Source organism: Amia ocellicauda, unplaced genomic scaffold (genome assembly GCF_036373705.1).
Source record: "Amia ocellicauda isolate fAmiCal2 unplaced genomic scaffold, fAmiCal2.hap1 HAP1_SCAFFOLD_35, whole genome shotgun sequence".
In the NCBI taxonomy this organism is placed as follows: domain Eukaryota; kingdom Metazoa; phylum Chordata; class Actinopteri; order Amiiformes; family Amiidae; genus Amia; species Amia ocellicauda.
Genome location: NW_027102920.1, coordinates 741,215 through 763,109, shown reverse-complemented (window position 1 = coordinate 763,109; position 21,895 = coordinate 741,215). Strand labels below are relative to the sequence as shown.

Sequence of the window (21,895 nt, the reverse complement as noted above, 5' to 3'; positions counted from 1 at the left end):
GAATTGTACACGTACCCGGCTACTTTCAACACCCTTTGCTGCACTGATATTTTTCCCTCCATTTTTCTATTTTTTTTTTTTTTTTTTTTTGCTGGAAGTTCCGTCAATACCCGCCAGCCTTTAAGAGACATCATGCAGCCAGGCATCTCGGCTTGCGGCCACACCATCCTGAACGCGCCCGATCTCGTCAGATCTCGGAAGCTAAACGGGGCAGGACCTGGTCAGTACATGAATGTGAGACCTCCTGGAAATACCTAGTGCTGCAAGCTTTTACGTCTCCTGGGTAACTTTATCGTAGCTCTTAATACTCTCTCTCTGTCTGGAGGAGATATAATTGAAGTATTGTACACGTATCCAGCTACTGTCAACACCCTTTGCTGCACTGATATTTTTCCATCCATTTTTCTTTTTTATTTTTTTATTTTTATTTTTTGCTGGAAGTTCCGTCAATACCCGCCAACCTTTAAGAGACATCATGCAGCCAGGCCTTTCGGCTTGTGGCCACACCGTCCTGAATGCGCCCGATCTCGTCAGATCTCGGAAGCTAAACGGGGCAGGACCTGGTCAGTACTTGGATGGGAGACCTCCTGGAAATACCTGGTGCTGCAAGCTTTTACGTCTCCTGGGTAACTTTATCGTAGCTCTTAATTCTCTCTTTCTGTCTGGAGGAGATATAATTGAAGAATTGTACACGTACCCGGCTACTTTCAACACCCTTTGCTGCACTGATATTTTTCCCTCCATTTTTCTATTTTTTTTTTTTTTTTTTTTTGCTGGAAGTTCCGTCAATACCCGCCAGCCTTTAAGAGACATCATGCAGCCAGGCATCTCGGCTTGCGGCCACACCATCCTGAACGCGCCCGATCTCGTCAGATCTCGGAAGCTAAACGGGGCAGGACCTGGTCAGTACATGAATGTGAGACCTCCTGGAAATACCTAGTGCTGCAAGCTTTTACGTCTCCTGGGTAACTTTATCGTAGCTCTTAATACTCTCTCTCTGTCTGGAGGAGATATATTTGAAGTATTGTACACGTATCCAGCTACTGTCAACACCCTTTGCTGCACTGATATTTTTCCATCCATTTTTCTTTTTTCTTTTTTTATTTTTATTTTTTGCTGGAAGTTCCGTCAATACCCGCCAACCTTTAAGAGACATCATGCAGCCAGGCCTTTCGGCTTGTGGCCACACCGTCTTGAATGCGCCCGATCTCGTCAGATCTCGGAAGCTAAACGGGGCAGGGCCTGGTCAGTACTTGGATGGTAGACCTCCTAGAAATACCAGGTGCTGCAAGCTTTTTACGTCTCCTGGGTAACTTCATCGTAGCTCTTAATACTCTCTTTCTGTCTCCAGGAGATATAATTGAAGAATTGTACACGTACCCGGCTACTTTCAACACCCTTTCCTGCACTGATATTTTTCCCTCCATTTCTCTATTTTTTTTTTTTTTTTTTTTGCTGGAAGTTCCGTCAATACCCGCCAACCTTTAAGAGACATCATGCAGCCAGGCCTTTCGGCTTGTGGCCACACCGTCCTCAATGCGCCCGATCTCGTCAGATCTCGGAAGCTAAACGGGGCAGGGCCTGGTCAGTACTTGGATGGGAGACCTCCTAGAAATACCAGGTGCTGCAAGCTTTTTACGTCTCCTGGGTAACTTCATTGTAGCTCTTAATACTCTCTTTCTGTCTCCAGGAGATATAATTGAAGAATTGTACACGTACCCGGCTACTTTCAACACCCTTTGCTGCACTGGTATATTTCCCTCTATTTTTCTTTTTTTTTTTTGCTGGCAGTTCCGTCAATACCCGCCAGCCTTTAAGAGACATCATGCAGCCAGGCATCTTGGCTTGCGGCCACACCATCCTGAACGCGCCCGATCTCGTCAGATCTCGGAAGCTAAACGGGGCAGGACCTGGTCAGTACATGAATGTGAGACCTCCTGGAAGTACCTGGTGCTGCTAGCTTTTACGTCTCCTGGGTAACTTTATCGTAGCTCTTAATACTCTCTATCTGTCTGGAGGAGATATAATTGAAGTATTGTACACGTACCCAGCTACTGTCAACACCCTTTGCTGCACTGATATTTTTCCATCCATTTTTCTTTTTTTTTTTTTTTTTTTTTTTTTTTTTGCTGGAAGTTCCGTCAATACCCGCCAACCTTTAAGAGACATCATGCAGCCAGGCCTTTCGGATTGTGGCCACTCCGTCCTGAATGCGCCCGATCTCGTCAGATCTCGGAAGCTAAACGGGGCAGGGCCTGTTCAGTACTTGGATGGGAGACCTCCTAGAAATACCAGGTGCTGCAAGCTGTTTACGTCTCCTGGGTAACTTCATCGTAGCTCTTAATACTCTCTCTCTGTCTGGAGGAGATATAATTGAAGTATTGTACACGTATCCAGCTACTGTCAACACCCTTTGCTGCACTGATATTTTTCCATCCATTTTTCTTTTTTATTTTTTTATTTTTATTTTTTGCTGGAAGTTCCGTCAATACCCGCCAACCTTTAAGAGACATCATGCAGCCAGGCCTTTCGGCTTGTGGCCACACCGTCCTGAATGCGCCCGATCTCGTCAGATCTCGGAAGCTAAACGGGGCAGGACCTGGTCAGTACTTGGATGGGAGACCTCCTGGAAATACCTGGTGCTGCAAGCTTTTACGTCTCCTGGGTAACTTTATCGTAGCTCTTAATTCTCTCTTTCTGTCTGGAGGAGATATAATTGAAGAATTGTACACGTACCCGGCTACTTTCAACACCCTTTGCTGCACTGATATTTTTCCCTCCATTTTTCTATTTTTTTTTTTTTTTTTTTTTGCTGGAAGTTCCGTCAATACCCGCCAGCCTTTAAGAGACATCATGCAGCCAGGCATCTCGGCTTGCGGCCACACCATCCTGAACGCGCCCGATCTCGTCAGATCTCGGAAGCTAAACGGGGCAGGACCTGGTCAGTACATGAATGTGAGACCTCCTGGAAATACCTAGTGCTGCAAGCTTTTACGTCTCCTGGGTAACTTTATCGTAGCTCTTAATACTCTCTCTCTGTCTGGAGGAGATATAATTGAAGTATTGTACACGTATCCAGCTACTGTCAACACCCTTTGCTGCACTGATATTTTTCCATCCATTTTTCTTTTTTCTTTTTTTATTTTTATTTTTTGCTGGAAGTTCCGTCAATACCCGCCAACCTTTAAGAGACATCATGCAGCCAGGCCTTTCGGCTTGTGGCCACACCGTCTTGAATGCGCCCGATCTCGTCAGATCTCGGAAGCTAAACGGGGCAGGGCCTGGTCAGTACTTGGATGGTAGACCTCCTAGAAATACCAGGTGCTGCAAGCTTTTTACGTCTCCTGGGTAACTTCATCGTAGCTCTTAATACTCTCTTTCTGTCTCCAGGAGATATAATTGAAGAATTGTACACGTACCCGGCTACTTTCAACACCCTTTCCTGCACTGATATTTTTCCCTCCATTTTTCTATTTTTTTTTTTTTTTTTTTTGCTGGAAGTTCCGTCAATACCCGCCAACCTTTAAGAGACATCATGCAGCCAGGCCTTTCGGCTTGTGGCCACACCGTCCTGAATGCGCCCGATCTCGTCAGATCTCGGAAGCTAAACGGGGCAGGGCCTGGTCAGTACTTGGATGGGAGACCTCCTAGAAATACCAGGTGCTGCAAGCTTTTTACGTCTCCTGGGTAACTTCATTGTAGCTCTTAATACTCTCTTTCTGTCTCCAGGAGATATAATTGAAGAATTGTACACGTACCCGGCTACTTTCAACACCCTTTGCTGCACTGGTATATTTCCCTCTATTTTTCTTTTTTTTTTTTGCTGGCAGTTCCGTCAATACCCGCCAGCCTTTAAGAGACATCATGCAGCCAGGCATCTTGGCTTGCGGCCACACCATCCTGAACGCGCCCGATCTCGTCAGATCTCGGAAGCTAAACGGGGCAGGACCTGGTCAGTACATGAATGTGAGACCTCCTGGAAGTACCTGGTGCTGCTAGCTTTTACGTCTCCTGGGTAACTTTATCGTAGCTCTTAATACTCTCTATCTGTCTGGAGGAGATATAATTGAAGTATTGTACACGTACCCAGCTACTGTCAACACCCTTTGCTGCACTGATATTTTTCCATCCATTTTTCTTTTTTTTTTTTTTTTTTTTTTTTTTTTTTTTGCTGGAAGTTCCGTCAATACCCGCCAACCTTTAAGAGACATCATGCAGCCAGGCCTTTCGGATTGTGGCCACTCCGTCCTGAATGCGCCCGATCTCGTCAGATCTCGGAAGCTAAACGGGGCAGGGCCTGTTCAGTACTTGGATGGGAGACCTCCTAGAAATACCAGGTGCTGCAAGCTGTTTACGTCTCCTGGGTAACTTCATCGTAGCTCTTAATACTCTCTTTCTGTCTGCAGGAGATATAATTGAAGAATTGTACACGTACCCAGCTACTTTCAACACCCTTTCCTGCACAGATATTTTTCCCTCCATTTTTCTATTTTTTTTTTTTTTTTTTTTGCTGGAAATTCCGTCAATACCCGCCAACCTTTAAGAGTCATCATTCAGCCAGGTCTCTCGGCTTGCGGCCACACCGTCCTGAATGCGCCCAATCTCGTCAGATTTCGGAAGCTAAACGGGGCAGGGCCTGGTCAGTACTTGGATGGGAGACCTCCTAGAAATACCAGGTGCTGCAAGCCTTTTACGTCTCCTGGGTAACTTCATCGTAGCTCTTAATACTCTCTTTCTGTCTCCAGGAGATATAATTGAAGAATTGTACACGTACCCGGCTACTTTCAACACCCTTTCCTGCACTGATATTTTTCCCTCCATTTTTCTATTTTTTTTTTTTTTTTTTTTGCTGGAAGTTCCGTCAATACCCGCCAACCTTTAAGAGACATCATGCAGCCAGGCCTTTCGGCTTGTGGCCACACCGTCCTGAATGCGCCCGATCTCGTCAGATCTCGGAAGCTAAACGGGGCAGGGCCTGGTCAGTACTTGGATGGGAGACCTCCTAGAAATACCAGGTGCTGCAAGCTTTTTACGTCTCCTGGGTAACTTCATCGTAGCTCTTAATACTCTCTTTCTATCTCCAGGAGATATAATTGAAGAATTGTACACGTACCCGGCTACTTTCAACACCCTTTGCTGCACTGGTATATTTCCCTCTATTTTTCTTTTTTTTTTTTGCTGGCAGTTCCGTCAATACCCGCCAGCCTTTAAGAGACATCATGCAGCCAGGCATCTTGGCTTGCGGCCACACCATCCTGAACGCGCCCGATCTCGTCAGATCTCGGAAGCTAAACGGGGCAGGACCTGGTCAGTACATGAATGTGAGACCTCCTGGAAGTACCTGGTGCTGCTAGCTTTTACGTCTCCTGGGTAACTTTATCGTAGCTCTTAATACTCTCTATCTGTCTGGAGGAGATATAATTGAAGTATTGTACACGTACCCAGCTACTGTCAACACCCTTTGCTGCACTGATATTTTTCCATCCATTTTTCTTTTTTTTTTTTTTGCTGGAAGTTCCGTCAATACCCGCCAACCTTTAAGAGACATCATGCAGCCAGGCCTTTCGGCTTGTGGCCACACCGTCCTGAATGCGCCCGATCATATCAGATTTCGGAAGCTAAACGGGGCAGGGCCTGGTCAGTACATGGATGTGTGACCTCCTGGAAATACCAGGTGCTGCAAGCTTTTTACGTCTCCTGGGTAACTGCATCGTAGCTCTTAATTCTCTCTTTCTGTCTGGAGGAGATATAATTGAAGAATTGTACACGTACCCGGCTACTTTCAACACCCTTTGCTGCACTGATATTTTTCCCTCTATTTTTCTTTTTTTTTTTTGCTGGAAATTCCGTCAATACCCGCCATCCTTTAAGAGACATCATGCAGCCAGGCATCTCGGCTTGCGGCCACACCATACTGAACGCGCCCGATCTCGTCAGATCTCGGAAGCTAAACGGGGCAGGACATGGTTAGTACATGAATGTGAGACCGACTGGAAATACCTAGTGCTGCAAGCTTTTACGTCTCCTGGGTAACTTTATCGTAGCTCTTAATACTCTCTTTCAGTCTGGAGGAGATATAATTAAAGAATTGTACACGTACCCGGCTACTTTCAACACACTTTGCTGCACTGATATGTTTCCCACCATTTTTCTTTTTTCTTTTTTTTTTTTGCTGGAAGTTCCGTCAATACCCGCCAACCTTTAAGAGACATCATGCAGCCAGGCGTCTCGGCTTGTGGCCACACCGTCCTGAATGCGCCCGATCTCGTCAGATCTCGGAAGCTAAACGGGGCAGGGCCTGGTCAGTACTTGGATGGGTGACCTCCTGGAAATACCAGGTGCTGCAAGCTTTTTACTTCTCCTGGGTAACTTTATCGTAGCTCTTAATACTCTCTTTCTGTCTGGAGGAGATATAATTGAAGAATTGTACACGTACCCGGCTACTTTCAACACCCTTTCCTGCACTGATATTTTTCCCTCCATTTTTCTATTTTTTTTTTTTTTTTTATGCTGGAAATTCCGTCAATACCCGCCAGCCTTTAAGAGACATCATGCAGCCAGGCGTCTCGGCTTGTGGCCACACCGTCCTGAACGCGCCCGATCTCGTCAGATCTCAGAAACTAAACGGGGCAGGACCTGGTCAGTACTTGGATGGGAGACCTCCTGGAAGTACCAGGTGCTGCAAGCTTTTTACGTCACCTGGGGAACTTCGTCGTAGCTTTTAATACTCTCTTTCTGTCTGGAGGAGATTTAATTGAAGAATTGTACACGTACCCGGCTACTTTCAACACCCTTTACTGCACAGATATTTTTCCCTCCATTTTTTTTTTTTCTTTTTTTTTTTTGCTGGAAGTTCCGTCAATACCCGCCAACCTTTAAGAGACATCATGCAGCCAGGCCTTTCGGCTTGTGGCCACACCGTCCTGAATGCGCCCGATCGCGTAAGATCTCGGAAGCTGAACGGGGCAGGGTCTGGTCAGTACTTGGATGGGAGACCTCCTAGAAATACCAGTGCTGCAAGCTTTTTACGTCTCCTGGGTAACTTCATCGTAGCTCTTAATACTCTCTTTCTGTCTCCAGGAGATATAATTGAAGAATTGTACACGTACCCGGCTACTTTCAACACCCTTTGCTGCACTGGTATATTTCCCTGTATTTTTCTTTTTTTTTTTGCTGGCAGTTCCGTCAATACCCGCCAGCCTTTAAGAGACATCATGCAGCCAGGCATCTCGGCTTGCGGCCACACCATCCTGAACGCGCCCGATCTCGTCAGATCTCGGAAGCTAAACGGGGCAGGACCTTGTCAGTACATGAATGTGAGACCTCCTGGAAATACCTAGTGCTGCAAGCTTTTACGTCTCCTGGGGAACTTTATCGTAGCTCTTAATACTCTCTTTCTGTCTCCAGGAGATATAATTGAAGAATTGTACACGTACCCGGCTACTTTCAACACCCTTTCCTGCACTGATATTTTTCCCTCCATTTTTCTATTTTTTTTTTTTTTTTTTTTGCTGGAAGTTCCGTCAATACCCGCCAACCTTTAAGAGACATCATGCAGCCAGGCCTATCGGCTTGTGGCCACACCGTCCTGAATGCGCCCGATCGCGTAAGATCTCGGAAGCTGAACGGGGCAGGGTCTGGTCAGTACTTGGATGGGAGACCTCCTAGAAATACCAGTGCTGCAAGCTTTTTACGTCTCCTGGGTAACTTCATCGTAGCTCTTAATACTCTCTTTCTGTCTCCAGGAGATATAATTGAAGAATTGTACACGTACCCGGCTACTTTCAACACCCTTTGCTGCACTGGTATATTTCCCTGTATTTTTCTTTTTTTTTTTGCTGGCAGTTCCGTCAATACCCGCCAGCCTTTAAGAGACATCATGTAGCCAGGCATCTCGGCTTGCGGCCACACCATCCTGAACGCTCCCGATCTCGTCAGATCTCGGAAGCTAAACGGGGCAGGACCTGGTCAGTACATGAATGTGAGACCTCCTGGAAATACCTAGTGCTGCAAGCTTTTACGTCTCCTGGGTAACTTTATCGTAGCTCTTAATACTCTCTCTCTGTCTGGTGGAGATATAATTGAAGTATTGTACACGTATCCAGCTACTGTCAACACCCTTTGCTGCACTGATATTTTTCCATCCATTTTTCTTTTTCATTTTTTTATTTTTATTTTTTGCTGGAAGTTCCGTCAATACCCGCCAACCTTTAAGAGACATCATGCAGCCAGGCCTTTCGGCTTGTGGCAACACCGTCCTGAATGCGCCCGATCGCGTAAGATCTCGGAAGCTGAACGGGGCAGGGTCTGGTCAGTACTTGGATGGGAGACCTCCTAGAAATACCAGGTGCTGCAAGCTTTTTACGTCTCCTGGGTAACTTCATCGTAGCTCTTAATACTCTCTTTCAGTCTGTAGGAGATATTATTGAAGAATTGTACACGTACCCGGCTACTTTCAAAACCCTTTGCTGCACTGATATTTTTCCCTCCATTTTTCTTTTTTCTTTTTTTTTTTGCTGGAAGTTCCGTCAATACCCGCCAGCCTTAAAGAGACATCATGCAGCCGGGCCTCTCGGCTTTCGGCCACACCGTCCTGAATGCGCATGATATCGTCAGATCTCGGAAGCTAAACGGGGCAGGACCTGGTCAGTACTTGAATGTGAGACCTCCTGGAAATACCAGGTGCTGCAAGCTTTTACGTCTCCTGGGTAACTTTATCGTAGCTCTTAATACTCTCTCTCAGTCTGCAGGAGATATAATTGAAGAATTGTACACGTACCCGGCTACTTTCAACCCCCTTTCCTGCACTGATATTTTTCCCTCCAATTTTCTATTTTTTTTTTTTTTTTCTTTTGCTGGAAGTTCCGTCAATACCCGCCAACCTTTAAGAGACATCATGCAGCCAGGCCTTTCGGCTTGTGGCCACACCGTCCTGAATGCGCCCGATCTCGTCAGATCTCGGAAGCTGAACGGGGCAGGGTCTGGTCAGTACTTGGATGGGAGACCTCCTAGAAATACCAGTGCTGCAAGCTTTTTACGTCTCCTGGGTAACTTCATCGTAGCTCTTAATACTCTCTTTCTGTCTCCAGGAGATATAATTGAAGAATTGTACACGTACCCGGCTACTTTCAACACCCTTTGCTGCACTGGTATATTTCCCTGTATTTTTCTTTTTTTTTTTGCTGGCAGTTCCGTCAATACCCGCCAGCCTTTAAGAGACATCATGTAGCCAGGCATCTCGGCTTGCGGCCACACCATCCTGAACGCGCCCGATCTCGTCAGATCTCGGAAGCTAAACGGGGCAGGACCTGGTCAGTACATGAATGTGAGACCTCCTGGAAATACCTAGTGCTGCAAGCTTTTACGTCTCCTGGGTAACTTTATCGTAGCTCTTAATACTCTCTCTCTGTCTGGTGGAGATATAATTGAAGTATTGTACACGTATCCAGCTACTGTCAACACCCTTTGCTGCACTGATATTTTTCCATCCATTTTTCTTTTTCATTTTTTTATTTTTATTTTTTGCTGGAAGTTCCGTCAATACCCGCCAACCTTTAAGAGACATCATGCAGCCAGGCCTTTCGGCTTGTGGCAACACCGTCCTGAATGCGCCCGATCGCGTAAGATCTCGGAAGCTGAACGGGGCAGGGTCTGGTCAGTACTTGGATGGGAGACCTCCTAGAAATACCAGGTGCTGCAAGCTTTTTACGTCTCCTGGGTAACTTCATCGTAGCTCTTAATACTCTCTTTCAGTCTGTAGGAGATATCATTGAAGAATTGTACACGTACCCGGCTACTTTCAAAACCCTTTGCTGCACTGATATTTTTCCCTCCATTTTTCTTTTTTCTTTTTTTTTTTGCTGGAAGTTCCGTCAATACCCGCCAGCCTTAAAGAGACATCATGCAGCCGGGCCTCTCGGCTTTCGGCCACACCGTCCTGAATGCGCATGATATCGTCAGATCTCGGAAGCTAAACGGGGCAGGACCTGGTCAGTACTTGAATGTGAGACCTCCTGGAAATACCAGGTGCTGCAAGCTTTTACGTCTCCTGGGTAACTTTATCGTAGCTCTTAATACTCTCTCTCAGTCTGCAGGAGATATAATTGAAGAATTGTACACGTACCCGGCTACTTTCAACCCCCTTTCCTGCACTGATATTTTTCCCTCCAATTTTCTATTTTTTTTTTTTTTTTCTTTTGCTGGAAGTTCCGTCAATACCCGCCAACCTTTAAGAGACATCATGCAGCCAGGCCTTTCGGCTTGTGGCCACACCGTCCTGAATGCGCCCGATCTCGTCAGATCTCGGAAGCTGAACGGGGCAGGGTCTGGTCAGTACTTGGATGGGAGACCTCCTAGAAATACCAGTGCTGCAAGCTTTTTACGTCTCCTGGGTAACTTCATCGTAGCTCTTAATACTCTCTTTCTGTCTCCAGGAGATATAATTGAAGAATTGTACACGTACCCGGCTACTTTCAACACCCTTTGCTGCACTGGTATATTTCCCTGTATTTTTCTTTTTTTTTTTTGCTGGCAGTTCCGTCAATACCCGCCAGCCTTTAAGAGACATCATGTAGCCAGGCATCTCGGCTTGCGGCCACACCATCCTGAATGCGCCCGATCTCGTCAGATCTCGGAAGCTAAACGGGGCAGGACCTTTTCAGTACATGAATGTGAGACCTCCTGGAAATACCTAGTGCTGCAAGCTTTTACGTCTCCTGGGGAACTTTATCGTAGCTCTTAATACTCTCTCTCTGTCTGGTGGAGATATAATTGAAGTATTGTACACGTATCCAGCTACTGTCAACACCCTTTGCTGCACTGATATTTTTCCATCCATTTTTCTTTTTTATTTTTTTATTTTTATTTTTTGCTGGAAGTTCCGTCAATACCCGCCAACCTTTAAGAGACATCATGCAGCCAGGCCTTTCGGCTTGTGGCCACACCGTCCTGAACGCGCCCGATCTCGTCAGATCTCGGAAGCTGAACGGGGCAGGGTCTGGTCAGTACTTGGATGGGAGACCTCCTAGAAATACCAGGTGCTGCAAGCTTTTTACGTCTCCTGGGTAACTTCATCGTAGCTCTTAATACTCTCTTTCTGTCTCCAGGAGATATAATTGAAGAATTGTACACGTACCCGGCTACTTTCAACACCCTTTGCTGCACTGGTATATTTCCCTCTATTTTTCTTTTTTTTTTTTGCTGGAAGTTCCGTCAATACCCGCCAGCCTTTAAGAGACATCATGCAGCCAGGCATCTCGGCTTGCGGCCACACCATCCTGAACGCTCCCGATCTCGTCAGATCTCGGAAGCTAAACGGGGCAGGACCTGGTCAGTACATGAATGTGAGACCTCCTGGAAATACCTAGTGCTGCAAGCTTTTACGTGTCCTGGGTAACTTTATCGTAGCTCTTAATACTCTCTCTCTGTCTGGAGGAGATATAATTGAAGTATTGTACACGTATCCAGCTACTGTCAACACCCTTTGCTGCACTGATATTTTTCCATCCATTTTTCTTTTTTCTTTTTTTCTTTTTCTTTTTTGCTGGAAGTTCCGTCAATACCCGCCAACCTTTAAGAGACATCATGCAGCCAGGCCTTTCGGCTTTTGGCCACACCGTCCTGAATGCGCCCGATCTCGTCAGATCTCGGAAGCTAAACGGGGCAGGGCCTGGTCAGTACTTGGATGGTAGACCTCCTAGAAATACCAGGTGCTGTAAGCTTTTACGTGTCCTGGGTAACTTTATCGTAGCTCTTAATTCTCTCTTTCTGTCTGCAGGAGATTTAATTGAAGAATTGTACACGTACCCAGCTACTGTCAACACCCTTTGCTGCACTGATATTTTTCCATCCATTTTTCTTTTTTTTTTTTTTGCTGGAAGTTCCGTCAATACCCGCCAACCTTTAAGAGACATCATGCAGCCAGGCCTTTCGGCTTGTGGCCACACCGTCCTGAATGCGCCCGATCTCGTCAGATCTCGGAAGCTAAACGGGGCAGGGCCTGGTCAGTACTTGGATGGGAGACCTCCTAGAAATACCAGGTGCTGCAAGCTTTTTACGTCTCCTGGGTGACTTCATCGTAGCTCTTAATACTCTCTTTCTGTCTCCAGGAGATATAATTGAAGAATTGTACACGTACCCGGCTACTTTCAACACCCTTTGCTGCACTGGTATAATTCCCTCTATTTTTCTTTTTTTTTTTTGCTGGAAGTTCCGTCAATACCCGCCAGCCTTTAAGAGACATCATGCAGCCAGGCATCTCGGCTTGCGGCCACACCATCCTGAACGCGCCCGATCTCGTCAGATCTCGGAAGCTAAACGGGGCAGGACCTGGTCAGTACATGAATGTGAGACCTCCTGGAAATACCTAGTGCTGCAAGCTTTTACGTCTCCTGGGTAACTTTATCGTAGCTCTTAATACTCTCTCTCTGTCTGGAGGAGATTTAATTGAAGAATTGTACACCTACTAGGCTACTTTCAACACCCTTTGCTGCACTGATATTTTTCCCTCCATTTTTCTTTTTATTTTATTTTTTTGCTGGAAGTTCCGTCAATATCCGCCAGCCTTTAAGAGACATCATGCAGCCAGGCCTCTTGGCTTGTAGTCACACCGTCCTGAATGCGCCCGATCATATCAGATTTCGGAAGCTAAACGGGGCAGGGCCTGGTCAGTACATGGATGTGTGACCTCCTGGAAATACCAGGTGCTGCAAGCTTTTTACGTCTCCTGGGTAACTTCATCGTAGCTCTTAATACTCTCTTTCTGTCTCCAGGAGATATAATTGAAGAATTGTACACGTACCCGGCTACTTTCAACACCCTTTGCTGCACTGGTATATTTCCCTTTATTTTTCTTTTTTTTTTTTGCTGTCAGTTCCGTCAATACCCGCCAGCCTTTAAGAGACATCATGCAGCCAGGCATCTCGGCTTGCGGCCACACCATCCTGAACGCGCCCGATCTTGTTAGATCTCGGAAGCTAAACGGGGCAGGACCTGGTCAGTACTTGGATGGGAGACCTCCTGGAAATACCTGGTGCTGCAAGCTTTTACGTGTCCTGGGTAACTTTATCGTAGCTCTTAATTCTCTCTTTCTGTCTGCAGGAGATTTAATTGAAGAATTGTACACGTATCCAGCTACTGTCAACACCCTTTGCTGCACTGATATTTTTCCATCCATTTTTCTTTTTTTTTTTTTTCTTTTTTTTTTGCTGGAAGTTCCGTCAATACCCGCCAACCTTTAAGAGACATCATTCAGCCAGGCCTCTCGGCTTGCGGCCACACCGTCCTGAATGCGCCCAATCTCGTCAGATCTCGGAAGCTAAACGGGGCAGGGCCTGGTCAGTACTTGGATGGGAGACCTCCTAGAAATACCAGGTGCTGCAAGCCTTTTACGTCTCCTGGGTAACTTCATCGTAGCTCTTAATACTCTCTTTCTGTCTCCAGGAGATATAATTGAAGAATTGTACACGTACTAGGCTACTTTCAACACCCTTTGCTGCACTGATATTTTTCCCTCCATTTTTCTTTTTATTTTATTTTTTTGCTGGAAGTTCCGTCAATATCCGCCAGCCTTTAAGAGACATCATGCAGCCAGGCCTCTTGGCTTGTAGTCACACCGTCCTGAATGCGCCCGATCATATCAGATTTCGGAAGCTAAACGGGGCAGGGCCTGGTCAGTACATGGATGTGTGACCTCCTGGAAATACCAGGTGCTGCAAGCTTTTTACGTCTCCTGGGTAACTTCATCGTAGCTCTTAATACTCTCTTTCTGTCTCCAGGAGATATAATTGAAGAATTGTACACGTACACGGCTACTTTCAACACCCTTTGCTGCACTGATATTTTTCCCTCCATTTTTCTATTTTTTTTTTTTTTTTTTTTTGCTGGACGTTCCGTCAATACCCGCCAGCCTTTAAGAGACATCATGCAGCCAGGCATCTCGGCTTGCGGCCACACCATCCTGAACGCGCCCGATCTCGTCAGATCTCGGAAGCTAAACGGGGCAGGACCTGGTCAGTACATGAATGTGAGACCTCCTGGAAATACCTAGTGCTGCAAGCTTTTACGTCTCCTGGGTAACTTTATCGTAGCTCTTAATACTCTCTCTCTGTCTGGAGGAGATATAATTGAAGTATTGTACACGTATCCAGCTACTGTCAACACCCTTTGCTGCACTGATATTTTTCCATCCATTTTTCTTTTTTATTTTTTTATTTTTATTTTTTGCTGGAAGTTCCGTCAATACCCGCCATCCTTTAAGAGACATCATGCAGCCAGGCCTTTTGGCTTGTGGCCACACCGTCCTGAATGCGCCCGATCTCGTCAGATCTCGGAAGCTAAACGGGGCAGGGCCTGGTCAGTACTTGGATGGTAGACCTCCTAGAAATACCAGGTGCTGCAAGCTTTTTACGTCTCCTGGGTAACTTCATCGTAGCTCTTAATACTCTCTTTCTGTCTCCAGGAGATATAATTGAAGAATTGTACACGTACCCGGCTACTTTCAACACCCTTTCCTGCACTGATATTTTTCCCTCCATTTTTCTATTTTTTTTTTTTTTTTTTTTTGCTGGAAGTTCCGTCAATACCCGCCAACCTTTAAGAGGCATCATGCAGCCAGGCCTTTCGGCTTGTGGCCACACCGTCCTGAATGCGCCCGATCTCGTCAGATCTCGGAAGCTAAACGGGGCAGGGCCTGGTCAGTACTTGGATGGGAGACCTCCTAGAAATACCAGGTGCTGCAAGCTTTTTACGTCTCCTGGGTAACTTCATCGTAGCTCTTAATACTCTCTTTCTGTCTCCAGGAGATATAATTGAAGAATTGTACACGTACCCGGCTACTTTCAACACCCTTTGCTGCACTGGTATATTTCCCTCTATTTTTCTTTTTTTTTTTGCTGGCAGTTCCGTCAATACCCGCCAGCCTTTAAGAGACATCATGCAGCCAGGCATCTTGGCTTGCGGCCACACCATCCTGAACGCGCCCGATCTCGTCAGATCTCGGAAGCTAAACGGGGCAGGACCTGGTCAGTATATGAATGTGAGACCTCCTGGAAAACCTGGTGCTGCTAGCTTTTACGTCTCCTGGGTAACTTTATCGTAGCTCTTAATACTCTCTATCTGTCTGGAGGAGATATAATTGAAGTATTGTACACGTACCCAGCTACTGTCAACACCCTTTGCTGCACTGATATTTTTCCATCCATTTTTCTTTTTTTTTTTTTTTTTTTTTTTTTTGCTGGAAGTTCCGTCAATACCCGCCAACCTTTAAGAGACATCATGCAGCCAGGCCTCTCGGCTTGCGGCCACACCGTCCTGAACGCGCCCGATCGCGTAAGATTTCGGAAGCTAAACGGGGCAGGACCTGGTCAGTACTTGGATGGGAGACCTCCTGGAAATACCTGGTGCTGCAAGCTTTTACGTGTCCTGGGTAACTTTATCGTAGCTCTTAATTCTCTCTTTCTGTCTGCAGGAGATATAATTGAAGAATTGTACACGTACTACGCTACTTTCAACACCCTTTGCTGCACTGATATTTTTCCCTCCATTTTTCTTTTTATTTTATTTTTTTGCTGGAAGTTCCGTCAATATCCGCCAGCCTTTAAGAGACATCATGCAGCCAGGCCTCTTGGCTTGTAGTCACACCGTCCTGAATGCGCCCGATCATATCAGATTTCGGAAGCTAAACGGGGCAGGGCCTGGTCACTACATGGATGTGTGACCTCCTGGAAATACCAGGTGCTGCAAGCTTTTTACGTCTCCTGGGTAACTTCATCGTAGCTCTTAATACTCTCTTTCTGTCTCCAGGAGATATAATTGAAGAATTGTACACGTACCCGGCTACTTTCAACACCCTTTGCTGCACTGATATTTTTCCCTCCATTTTTCTATTTATTTTTTTTTTTTTTTTGCTGGAAGTTCCGTCAATACCCGCCAGCCTTTAAGAGACATCATGCAGCCAGGCATCTCGGCTTGCGGCCACACCATCCTGAACGCGCCCGATCTCGTCAGATCTCGGAAGCTAAACGGGGCAGGACCTGGTCAGTACATGAATGTGAGACCTCCTGGAAATACCTAGTGCTGCAAGCTTTTACGTCTCCTGGGTAACTTTATCGTAGCTCTTAATACTCTCTCTCTGTCTGGAGGAGATATAATTGAAGTATTGTACACGTATCCAGCTACTGTCAACACCCTTTGCTGCACTGATATTTTTCCATCCATTTTTCTTTTTTATTTTTTTATTTTTATTTTTTGCTGGAAGTTCCGTCAATACCCGCCAACCTTTAAGAGACATCATGCAGCCAGGCCTTTCGGCTTGTGGCCACACCGTCCTGAATGCGCCCGATCTCGTCAGATCTCGGAAGCTAAACGGGGCAGGACCTGGTCAGTACTTGGATGGGAGACCTCCTGGAAATACCTGGTGCTGCAAGCTTTTACGTCTCCTGGGTAACTTTATCGTAGCTCTTAATTCTCTCTTTCTGTCTGGAGGAGATATAATTGAAGAATTGTACACGTACCCGGCTACTTTCAACACCCTTTGCTGCACTGATATTTTTCCCTCCATTTTTCTATTTTTTTTTTTTTTTTTTTTTTGCTGGAAGTTCCGTCAATACCCGCCAGCCTTTAAGAGACATCATGCAGCCAGGCATCTCGGCTTGCGGCCACACCATCCTGAACGCGCCCGATCTCGTCAGATCTCGGAAGCTAAACGGGGCAGGACCTGGTCAGTACATGAATGTGAGACCTCCTGGAAATACCTAGTGCTGCAAGCTTTTACGTCTCCTGGGTAACTTTATCGTAGCTCTTAATACTCTCTCTCTGTCTGGAGGAGATATAATTGAAGTATTGTACACGTATCCAGCTACTGTCAACACCCTTTGCTGCACTGATATTTTTCCATCCATTTTTCTTTTTTCTTTTTTAATTTTTATTTTTTGCTGGAAGTTCCGTCAATACCCGCCAACCTTTAAGAGACATCATGCAGCCAGGCCTTTCGGCTTGTGGCCACACCATCTTGAATGCGCCCGATCTCGTCAGATCTCGGAAGCTAAACGGGGCAGGGCCTGGTCAGTACTTGGATGGTAGACCTCCTAGAAATACCAGGTGCTGCAAGCTTTTTACGTCTCCTGGGTAACTTCATCGTAGCTCTTAATACTCTCTTTCTGTCTCCAGGAGATATAATTGAAGAATTGTACACGTACCCGGCTACTTTCAACACCCTTTCCTGCACTGATATTTTTCCCTCCATTTTTCTATTTTTTTTTTTTTTTTTTTTGCTGGAAGTTCCGTCAATACCCGCCAACCTTTAAGAGACATCATGCAGCCAGGCCTTTCGGCTTGTGGCCACACCGTCCTGAATGCGCCCGATCTCGTCAGATCTCGGAAGCTAAACGGGGCAGGGCCTGGTCAGTACTTGGATGGGAGACCTCCTAGAAATACCAGGTGCTGCAAGCTTTTTACGTCTCCTGGGTAACTTCATTGTAGCTCTTAATACTCTCTTTCTGTCTCCAGGAGATATAATTGAAGAATTGTACACGTACCCGGCTACTTTCAACACCCTTTGCTGCACTGGTATATTTCCCTCTATTTTTCTTTTTTTTTTTTGCTGGCAGTTCCGTCAATACCCGCCAGCCTTTAAGAGACATCATGCAGCCAGGCATCTTGGCTTGCGGCCACACCATCCTGAACGCGCCCGATCTCGTCAGATCTCGGAAGCTAAACGGGGCAGGACCTGGTCAGTACATGAATGTGAGACCTCCTGGAAGTACCTGGTGCTGCTAGCTTTTACGTCTCCTGGGTAACTTTATCGTAGCTCTTAATACTCTCTATCTGTCTGGAGGAGATATAATTGAAGTATTGTACACGTACCCAGCTACTGTCAACACCCTTTGCTGCACTGATATTTTTCCATCAATTTTTCTTTTTTTTTTTTTTTTTTTTTTTTTTTTTTGCTGGAAGTTCCGTCAATACCCGCCAACCTTTAAGAGACATCATGCAGCCAGGCCTTTCGGATTGTGGCCACTCCGTCCTGAATGCGCCCGATCTCGTCAGATCTCGGAAGCTAAACGGGGCAGGGCCTGTTCAGTACTTGGATGGGAGACCTCCTAGAAATACCAGGTGCTGCAAGCTGTTTACGTCTCCTGGGTAACTTCATCGTAGCTCTTAATACTCTCTTTCTGTCTGCAGGAGATATAATTGAAGAATTGTACACGTACCCAGCTACTTTCAACACCCTTTCCTGCACAGATATTTTTCCCTCCATTTTTCTATTTTTTTTTTTTTTTTTTTTGCTGGAAATTCCGTCAATACCCGCCAACCTTTAAGAGTCATCATTCAGCCAGGTCTCTCGGCTTGCGGCCACACCGTCCTGAATGCGCCCAATCTCGTCAGATTTCGGAAGCTAAACGGGGCAGGGCCTGGTCAGTACTTGGATGGGAGACCTCCTAGAAATACCAGGTGCTGCAAGCCTTTTACGTCTCCTGGGTAACTTCATCGTAGCTCTTAATACTCTCTTTCTGTCTCCAGGAGATATAATTGAAGAATTGTACACGTACCCGGCTACTTTCAACACCCTTTCCTGCACTGATATTTTTCCCTCCATTTTTCTATTTTTTTTTTTTTTTTTTTTGCTGGAAGTTCCGTCAATACCCGCCAACCTTTAAGAGACATCATGCAGCCAGGCCTTTCGGCTTGTGGCCACACCGTCCTGAATGCGCCCGATCTCGTCAGATCTCGGAAGCTAAACGGGGCAGGACCTGGTCAGTACATGAATGTGAGACCTCCTGGAAGTACCTGGTGCTGCTAGCTTTTACGTCTCCTGGGTAACTTTATCGTAGCTCTTAATACTCTCTATCTGTCTGGAGGAGATATAATTGAAGTATTGTACACGTACCCAGCTACTGTCAACACCCTTTGCTGCACTGATATTTTTCCATCCATTTTTCTTTTTTTTTTTTTTGCTGGAAGTTCCGTCAATACCCGCCAACCTTTAAGAGACATCATGCAGCCAGGCCTTTCGGCTTGTGGCCACACCGTCCTGAATGCGCCCGATCTCGTCAGATCTCGGAAGCTAAACGGGGCAGGACCTGGTCAGTACTTGGATGGGAGACCTCCTAGAAATACCAGGTGCTGCAAGCTGTTTACGTCTCCTGGGTAACTTCATCGTAGCTCTTAATACTCTCTTTCCGTCTGCAGGAGATATAATTGAAGAATTGTACACGTACCCAGCTACTTTCAACACCCTTTCCTGCACAGATATTTTTCCCTCCATTTTTCTATTTTTTTTTTTGCTGGAAATTCCGTCAATACCCGCCAACCTTTAAGAGTCATCATTCAGGCAGGTCTCTCGGCTTGCGGCCACACCGTCCTGAATGCGCCCAATCTCGTCAGATTTGGGAAGCTAAACGGGGCAGGGCCTGGTCAGTACTTGGATGGGAGACCTCCTAGAAATACCAGGTGCTGCAAGCCTTTTACGTCTCCTGGGTAACTTCATCATAGCTCTTAATACTCTCTTTCTGTCTCCAGGAGATATAATTGAAGAATTGTACACGTACTAGGCTACTTTCAACACCCTTTGCTGCACTGATATTTTTCCCTCCATTTTTCTTTTTATTTTATTTTTTTGCTGGAAGTTCCGTCAATATCCGCCAGCCTTTAAGAGACATCATGCAGCCAGGCCTCTTGGCTTGTAGTCACACCGTCCTGAATGCGCCCGATCATATCAGATTTCGGAAGCTAAACGGGGCAGGGCCTGGTCAGTACATGGATGTGTGACCTCCTGGAAATACCAGGTGCTGCAAGCTTTTTACGTCTCCTGGGTAACTGCATCGTAGCTCTTAATTCTCTCTTTCCGTCTGCAGGAGATATAATTGAAGAATTGTACACGTACCCAGCTACTTTCAACACCCTTTCCTGCACTGATATTTTTCCCTCCATTTTTCTATTTTTTTTTTTTTTTTTATGCTGGAAATTCCGTCAATACCCGCCAGCCTTTAAGAGACATCATGCAGCCAGGCGTCTCGGCTTGTGGCCACACCGTCCTGAACGCGCCCGATCTCGTCAGATCTCAGAAACTAAACGGGGCAGGACCTGGTCAGTACTTGGATGGGAGACCTCCTGGAAGTACCAGGTGCTGCAAGCTTTTTACGTCACCTGGGGAACTTCGTCGTAGCTTTTAATACTCTCTTTCTGTCTGGAGGAGATTTAATTGAAGAATTGTACACGTACCCGGCTACTTTCAACACCCTTTACTGCACAGATATTTTTCCCTCCATTTTTTTTTTTTCTTTTTTTTTTTTGCTGGAAGTTCCGTCAATACCCTCCAGCCTTTAAGAGACATCATGCAGCCAGGCTGCTTGGCTTGCGGCCACACCGTCCTGAACGCGGTCGATCTCATCAGATCTCGGAAGCTAAACGGTGCAGGGCCTCGTCAGTACTTGGATGGGTGACCTCCTGGAAATACCAGGTGCTGCAAGCTTTTTCGTCTCCTGGGTAACTTCATCGTAGCTTTTAATACTCTATTTCTGTCTGGAGGAGATATAATTAAAGAATTGTACACGTACCCGGCTACTTTTAACACCCTTTGCTGCACTGATATTTTTCCCGCCATTTTTCTTTTTCTTTTTTATTTTTTCTGGAAGTTCCATCAATATCCGCCAGCCTTTAAGAGACATCATGCAACCAGGCATCTCGGCTTGCGGACACACAGACCTGAACGCGCCCGATCTCATCAGATCTCGGAAACGAAACGGGGCAGGACCTGGTCAGTACTTGAATGTGAGACCTCCTAGAAAAACCTGGTGCTACAAGCTTTTACGTCTCCTGGGTAACTTCATCGTAGCTCTTTATACTCTTTTTCTGTCTGGAGGAGATATAATTGAAGTATTGTACACGTACCCGGCTACTTTTAACACCCTTTGCTGCACTGATATTTTTCCCTCCATTTTTCTTTTTTTTTTTTTTTGCTGGAAGTTCCGTCAATACCCGCCAACCATTAAGAGACATCATGCAACCAGGCCTCTCGGCTTGTGTCCACACCGTCCTGAACGCGCCCGATCTCGTCAGACCTTGGAAACTAAACGGGGCAGGGCCTGGTTAGTACTTGGATGGGTGACCTCCTGGAAATACCAGGTGATGCAAGCTTTTTACGTATCCTGTGTAACTTCATCGTAGCTCTTAATACTCTCTTTCAGTCTGGAGGAGATATAATTGAAGAATTGTACACGTACCCGGCTACTTTCAACACCCTTTGCTGCACTGATATTTTTCCCTCCGTTTTTCTTTTTTTTTTTTTTTTTGCTGGAAGTTCCATCAATACCCTCCAGCCTTTAAGAGACATCATACAGCCAGGCCTCTTGGCTTGCAACCACACCGTCCTGAACGCGCCCCATCTCGTCAGATCTCGGAAGCTAAACGGGGCAGGGCCTGGTCATTACTTGAATGTGGGACCTCCTGGAAATACCTGGTTCTGCAAGCTTTTTACGTCTCCTGGGTAACTATATCGTAGCTCTTAATACTCTCTTTCTGTCTGGAGGAGATATAATTGAAGTATTGTACACGTACCTGGCTACTTTCAACATCCTTTGCTGCACTGATATTTTTCCCTCCGTTTTTCTTTTTTTTTTTTTTGCTGGAAGTTCCGTCAATACCCGCCAACCATTAAGAGACATCATGCAACCAGGCCTCTCGGCTTGTGTCCGCACCGTCCTGAACGCGCTCGATCTCGTCAGATCGCGTAAGCTGAACGGGGCAGGTCCTGGTCAGTACTTGGATGGGTGACCTCCTGGAAATACCAGGTGCTGCAAGCTTTATACGTCTCTTGGGTAACTTCATCGTAGCTCGTAATACTCTCTTTCAGTCTGGAGGAGATATAATTGAAGAATTGTACACATACCCGGCTACT

The 21,895-nt window shown here is 46.1% G+C and overlaps 17 non-coding genes and 47 pseudogenes across 17 annotated transcripts; all 64 read left to right on the top strand.

The window, feature by feature from the left end:
- The first annotated feature begins 150 nt into the window (after positions 1 to 150).
- LOC136732997 (uncharacterized) lies at positions 151 to 269 on the top strand (annotated as a pseudogene).
- A 224-nt stretch (positions 270 to 493) lies between these two features.
- LOC136733013 (5S ribosomal RNA) lies at positions 494 to 612 on the top strand. The gene has a single exon (XR_010810083.1). It is a non-coding gene; the product is annotated as a 5S ribosomal RNA (ribosomal RNA).
- Positions 613 to 832: 220 nt separating this feature from the next.
- LOC136732996 (uncharacterized) lies at positions 833 to 951 on the top strand (annotated as a pseudogene).
- Positions 952 to 1,175: 224 nt separating this feature from the next.
- On the top strand, positions 1,176 to 1,294 carry LOC136732780 (5S ribosomal RNA). The gene has a single exon (XR_010810060.1). It is a non-coding gene; the product is annotated as a 5S ribosomal RNA (ribosomal RNA).
- Positions 1,295 to 1,514: 220 nt separating this feature from the next.
- LOC136732765 (5S ribosomal RNA) lies at positions 1,515 to 1,633 on the top strand. The gene has a single exon (XR_010810045.1). It is a non-coding gene; the product is annotated as a 5S ribosomal RNA (ribosomal RNA).
- Positions 1,634 to 1,843: 210 nt separating this feature from the next.
- LOC136732981 (uncharacterized) lies at positions 1,844 to 1,962 on the top strand (annotated as a pseudogene).
- Positions 1,963 to 2,188: 226 nt separating this feature from the next.
- On the top strand, positions 2,189 to 2,307 carry LOC136732860 (uncharacterized; annotated as a pseudogene).
- A 225-nt stretch (positions 2,308 to 2,532) lies between these two features.
- LOC136733002 (5S ribosomal RNA) lies at positions 2,533 to 2,651 on the top strand. Its single transcript, XR_010810082.1, has one exon. It is a non-coding gene; the product is annotated as a 5S ribosomal RNA (ribosomal RNA).
- Positions 2,652 to 2,871: 220 nt separating this feature from the next.
- Positions 2,872 to 2,990, top strand: LOC136732995 (uncharacterized; annotated as a pseudogene).
- Positions 2,991 to 3,214: 224 nt separating this feature from the next.
- LOC136732778 (5S ribosomal RNA) lies at positions 3,215 to 3,333 on the top strand. The gene has a single exon (XR_010810058.1). It is a non-coding gene; the product is annotated as a 5S ribosomal RNA (ribosomal RNA).
- Positions 3,334 to 3,553: 220 nt separating this feature from the next.
- On the top strand, positions 3,554 to 3,672 carry LOC136733188 (5S ribosomal RNA). Its single transcript, XR_010810100.1, has one exon. It is a non-coding gene; the product is annotated as a 5S ribosomal RNA (ribosomal RNA).
- A 210-nt stretch (positions 3,673 to 3,882) lies between these two features.
- On the top strand, positions 3,883 to 4,001 carry LOC136732980 (uncharacterized; annotated as a pseudogene).
- Positions 4,002 to 4,230: 229 nt separating this feature from the next.
- On the top strand, positions 4,231 to 4,349 carry LOC136732859 (uncharacterized; annotated as a pseudogene).
- A 220-nt stretch (positions 4,350 to 4,569) lies between these two features.
- Positions 4,570 to 4,688, top strand: LOC136732837 (uncharacterized; annotated as a pseudogene).
- A 220-nt stretch (positions 4,689 to 4,908) lies between these two features.
- LOC136733176 (5S ribosomal RNA) lies at positions 4,909 to 5,027 on the top strand. Its single transcript, XR_010810099.1, has one exon. It is a non-coding gene; the product is annotated as a 5S ribosomal RNA (ribosomal RNA).
- A 210-nt stretch (positions 5,028 to 5,237) lies between these two features.
- LOC136732978 (uncharacterized) lies at positions 5,238 to 5,356 on the top strand (annotated as a pseudogene).
- Positions 5,357 to 5,567: 211 nt separating this feature from the next.
- On the top strand, positions 5,568 to 5,686 carry LOC136732969 (uncharacterized; annotated as a pseudogene).
- Positions 5,687 to 5,896: 210 nt separating this feature from the next.
- Positions 5,897 to 6,015, top strand: LOC136733097 (uncharacterized; annotated as a pseudogene).
- Positions 6,016 to 6,231: 216 nt separating this feature from the next.
- LOC136732710 (5S ribosomal RNA) lies at positions 6,232 to 6,350 on the top strand. The gene has a single exon (XR_010809993.1). It is a non-coding gene; the product is annotated as a 5S ribosomal RNA (ribosomal RNA).
- Positions 6,351 to 6,569: 219 nt separating this feature from the next.
- On the top strand, positions 6,570 to 6,688 carry LOC136732917 (uncharacterized; annotated as a pseudogene).
- A 217-nt stretch (positions 6,689 to 6,905) lies between these two features.
- On the top strand, positions 6,906 to 7,023 carry LOC136733094 (uncharacterized; annotated as a pseudogene).
- A 209-nt stretch (positions 7,024 to 7,232) lies between these two features.
- LOC136733101 (uncharacterized) lies at positions 7,233 to 7,351 on the top strand (annotated as a pseudogene).
- Positions 7,352 to 7,570: 219 nt separating this feature from the next.
- On the top strand, positions 7,571 to 7,688 carry LOC136733093 (uncharacterized; annotated as a pseudogene).
- Positions 7,689 to 7,897: 209 nt separating this feature from the next.
- Positions 7,898 to 8,016, top strand: LOC136733009 (uncharacterized; annotated as a pseudogene).
- A 224-nt stretch (positions 8,017 to 8,240) lies between these two features.
- LOC136733014 (uncharacterized) lies at positions 8,241 to 8,359 on the top strand (annotated as a pseudogene).
- Positions 8,360 to 8,575: 216 nt separating this feature from the next.
- On the top strand, positions 8,576 to 8,694 carry LOC136733174 (uncharacterized; annotated as a pseudogene).
- A 220-nt stretch (positions 8,695 to 8,914) lies between these two features.
- LOC136733041 (uncharacterized) lies at positions 8,915 to 9,032 on the top strand (annotated as a pseudogene).
- A 209-nt stretch (positions 9,033 to 9,241) lies between these two features.
- LOC136732994 (uncharacterized) lies at positions 9,242 to 9,360 on the top strand (annotated as a pseudogene).
- Positions 9,361 to 9,584: 224 nt separating this feature from the next.
- LOC136733012 (uncharacterized) lies at positions 9,585 to 9,703 on the top strand (annotated as a pseudogene).
- Positions 9,704 to 9,919: 216 nt separating this feature from the next.
- Positions 9,920 to 10,038, top strand: LOC136733173 (uncharacterized; annotated as a pseudogene).
- A 220-nt stretch (positions 10,039 to 10,258) lies between these two features.
- On the top strand, positions 10,259 to 10,376 carry LOC136733040 (uncharacterized; annotated as a pseudogene).
- Positions 10,377 to 10,586: 210 nt separating this feature from the next.
- LOC136733127 (uncharacterized) lies at positions 10,587 to 10,705 on the top strand (annotated as a pseudogene).
- Positions 10,706 to 10,929: 224 nt separating this feature from the next.
- On the top strand, positions 10,930 to 11,048 carry LOC136732874 (uncharacterized; annotated as a pseudogene).
- A 210-nt stretch (positions 11,049 to 11,258) lies between these two features.
- On the top strand, positions 11,259 to 11,377 carry LOC136733008 (uncharacterized; annotated as a pseudogene).
- Positions 11,378 to 11,601: 224 nt separating this feature from the next.
- Positions 11,602 to 11,720, top strand: LOC136732849 (uncharacterized; annotated as a pseudogene).
- Positions 11,721 to 11,931: 211 nt separating this feature from the next.
- Positions 11,932 to 12,050, top strand: LOC136733163 (5S ribosomal RNA). The gene has a single exon (XR_010810097.1). It is a non-coding gene; the product is annotated as a 5S ribosomal RNA (ribosomal RNA).
- Positions 12,051 to 12,260: 210 nt separating this feature from the next.
- Positions 12,261 to 12,379, top strand: LOC136732993 (uncharacterized; annotated as a pseudogene).
- A 215-nt stretch (positions 12,380 to 12,594) lies between these two features.
- Positions 12,595 to 12,713, top strand: LOC136733031 (uncharacterized; annotated as a pseudogene).
- A 210-nt stretch (positions 12,714 to 12,923) lies between these two features.
- Positions 12,924 to 13,042, top strand: LOC136732755 (5S ribosomal RNA). The gene has a single exon (XR_010810035.1). It is a non-coding gene; the product is annotated as a 5S ribosomal RNA (ribosomal RNA).
- Positions 13,043 to 13,264: 222 nt separating this feature from the next.
- LOC136732750 (5S ribosomal RNA) lies at positions 13,265 to 13,383 on the top strand. The gene has a single exon (XR_010810030.1). It is a non-coding gene; the product is annotated as a 5S ribosomal RNA (ribosomal RNA).
- Positions 13,384 to 13,599: 216 nt separating this feature from the next.
- On the top strand, positions 13,600 to 13,718 carry LOC136733030 (uncharacterized; annotated as a pseudogene).
- Positions 13,719 to 13,939: 221 nt separating this feature from the next.
- LOC136732992 (uncharacterized) lies at positions 13,940 to 14,058 on the top strand (annotated as a pseudogene).
- Positions 14,059 to 14,282: 224 nt separating this feature from the next.
- LOC136732747 (5S ribosomal RNA) lies at positions 14,283 to 14,401 on the top strand. Its single transcript, XR_010810027.1, has one exon. It is a non-coding gene; the product is annotated as a 5S ribosomal RNA (ribosomal RNA).
- A 221-nt stretch (positions 14,402 to 14,622) lies between these two features.
- LOC136733152 (5S ribosomal RNA) lies at positions 14,623 to 14,741 on the top strand. Its single transcript, XR_010810096.1, has one exon. It is a non-coding gene; the product is annotated as a 5S ribosomal RNA (ribosomal RNA).
- Positions 14,742 to 14,950: 209 nt separating this feature from the next.
- LOC136732939 (uncharacterized) lies at positions 14,951 to 15,068 on the top strand (annotated as a pseudogene).
- Positions 15,069 to 15,291: 223 nt separating this feature from the next.
- LOC136732816 (uncharacterized) lies at positions 15,292 to 15,410 on the top strand (annotated as a pseudogene).
- A 215-nt stretch (positions 15,411 to 15,625) lies between these two features.
- LOC136733099 (uncharacterized) lies at positions 15,626 to 15,744 on the top strand (annotated as a pseudogene).
- Positions 15,745 to 15,964: 220 nt separating this feature from the next.
- On the top strand, positions 15,965 to 16,083 carry LOC136732989 (uncharacterized; annotated as a pseudogene).
- Positions 16,084 to 16,307: 224 nt separating this feature from the next.
- Positions 16,308 to 16,426, top strand: LOC136732991 (5S ribosomal RNA). The gene has a single exon (XR_010810081.1). It is a non-coding gene; the product is annotated as a 5S ribosomal RNA (ribosomal RNA).
- Positions 16,427 to 16,647: 221 nt separating this feature from the next.
- LOC136732988 (uncharacterized) lies at positions 16,648 to 16,766 on the top strand (annotated as a pseudogene).
- Positions 16,767 to 16,990: 224 nt separating this feature from the next.
- On the top strand, positions 16,991 to 17,109 carry LOC136732770 (5S ribosomal RNA). Its single transcript, XR_010810050.1, has one exon. It is a non-coding gene; the product is annotated as a 5S ribosomal RNA (ribosomal RNA).
- Positions 17,110 to 17,329: 220 nt separating this feature from the next.
- LOC136733140 (5S ribosomal RNA) lies at positions 17,330 to 17,448 on the top strand. The gene has a single exon (XR_010810095.1). It is a non-coding gene; the product is annotated as a 5S ribosomal RNA (ribosomal RNA).
- Positions 17,449 to 17,658: 210 nt separating this feature from the next.
- LOC136732977 (uncharacterized) lies at positions 17,659 to 17,777 on the top strand (annotated as a pseudogene).
- A 227-nt stretch (positions 17,778 to 18,004) lies between these two features.
- On the top strand, positions 18,005 to 18,123 carry LOC136732858 (uncharacterized; annotated as a pseudogene).
- A 220-nt stretch (positions 18,124 to 18,343) lies between these two features.
- On the top strand, positions 18,344 to 18,462 carry LOC136732836 (uncharacterized; annotated as a pseudogene).
- A 220-nt stretch (positions 18,463 to 18,682) lies between these two features.
- On the top strand, positions 18,683 to 18,801 carry LOC136733051 (uncharacterized; annotated as a pseudogene).
- A 211-nt stretch (positions 18,802 to 19,012) lies between these two features.
- Positions 19,013 to 19,131, top strand: LOC136732734 (5S ribosomal RNA). Its single transcript, XR_010810014.1, has one exon. It is a non-coding gene; the product is annotated as a 5S ribosomal RNA (ribosomal RNA).
- A 211-nt stretch (positions 19,132 to 19,342) lies between these two features.
- LOC136732866 (uncharacterized) lies at positions 19,343 to 19,461 on the top strand (annotated as a pseudogene).
- Positions 19,462 to 19,677: 216 nt separating this feature from the next.
- Positions 19,678 to 19,796, top strand: LOC136733029 (uncharacterized; annotated as a pseudogene).
- Positions 19,797 to 20,015: 219 nt separating this feature from the next.
- LOC136732916 (uncharacterized) lies at positions 20,016 to 20,134 on the top strand (annotated as a pseudogene).
- Positions 20,135 to 20,351: 217 nt separating this feature from the next.
- On the top strand, positions 20,352 to 20,470 carry LOC136732936 (uncharacterized; annotated as a pseudogene).
- A 546-nt stretch (positions 20,471 to 21,016) lies between these two features.
- Positions 21,017 to 21,135, top strand: LOC136732793 (uncharacterized; annotated as a pseudogene).
- A 215-nt stretch (positions 21,136 to 21,350) lies between these two features.
- On the top strand, positions 21,351 to 21,469 carry LOC136733168 (uncharacterized; annotated as a pseudogene).
- Positions 21,470 to 21,681: 212 nt separating this feature from the next.
- Positions 21,682 to 21,800, top strand: LOC136733132 (uncharacterized; annotated as a pseudogene).
- Positions 21,801 to 21,895: the final 95 nt, after the last annotated feature.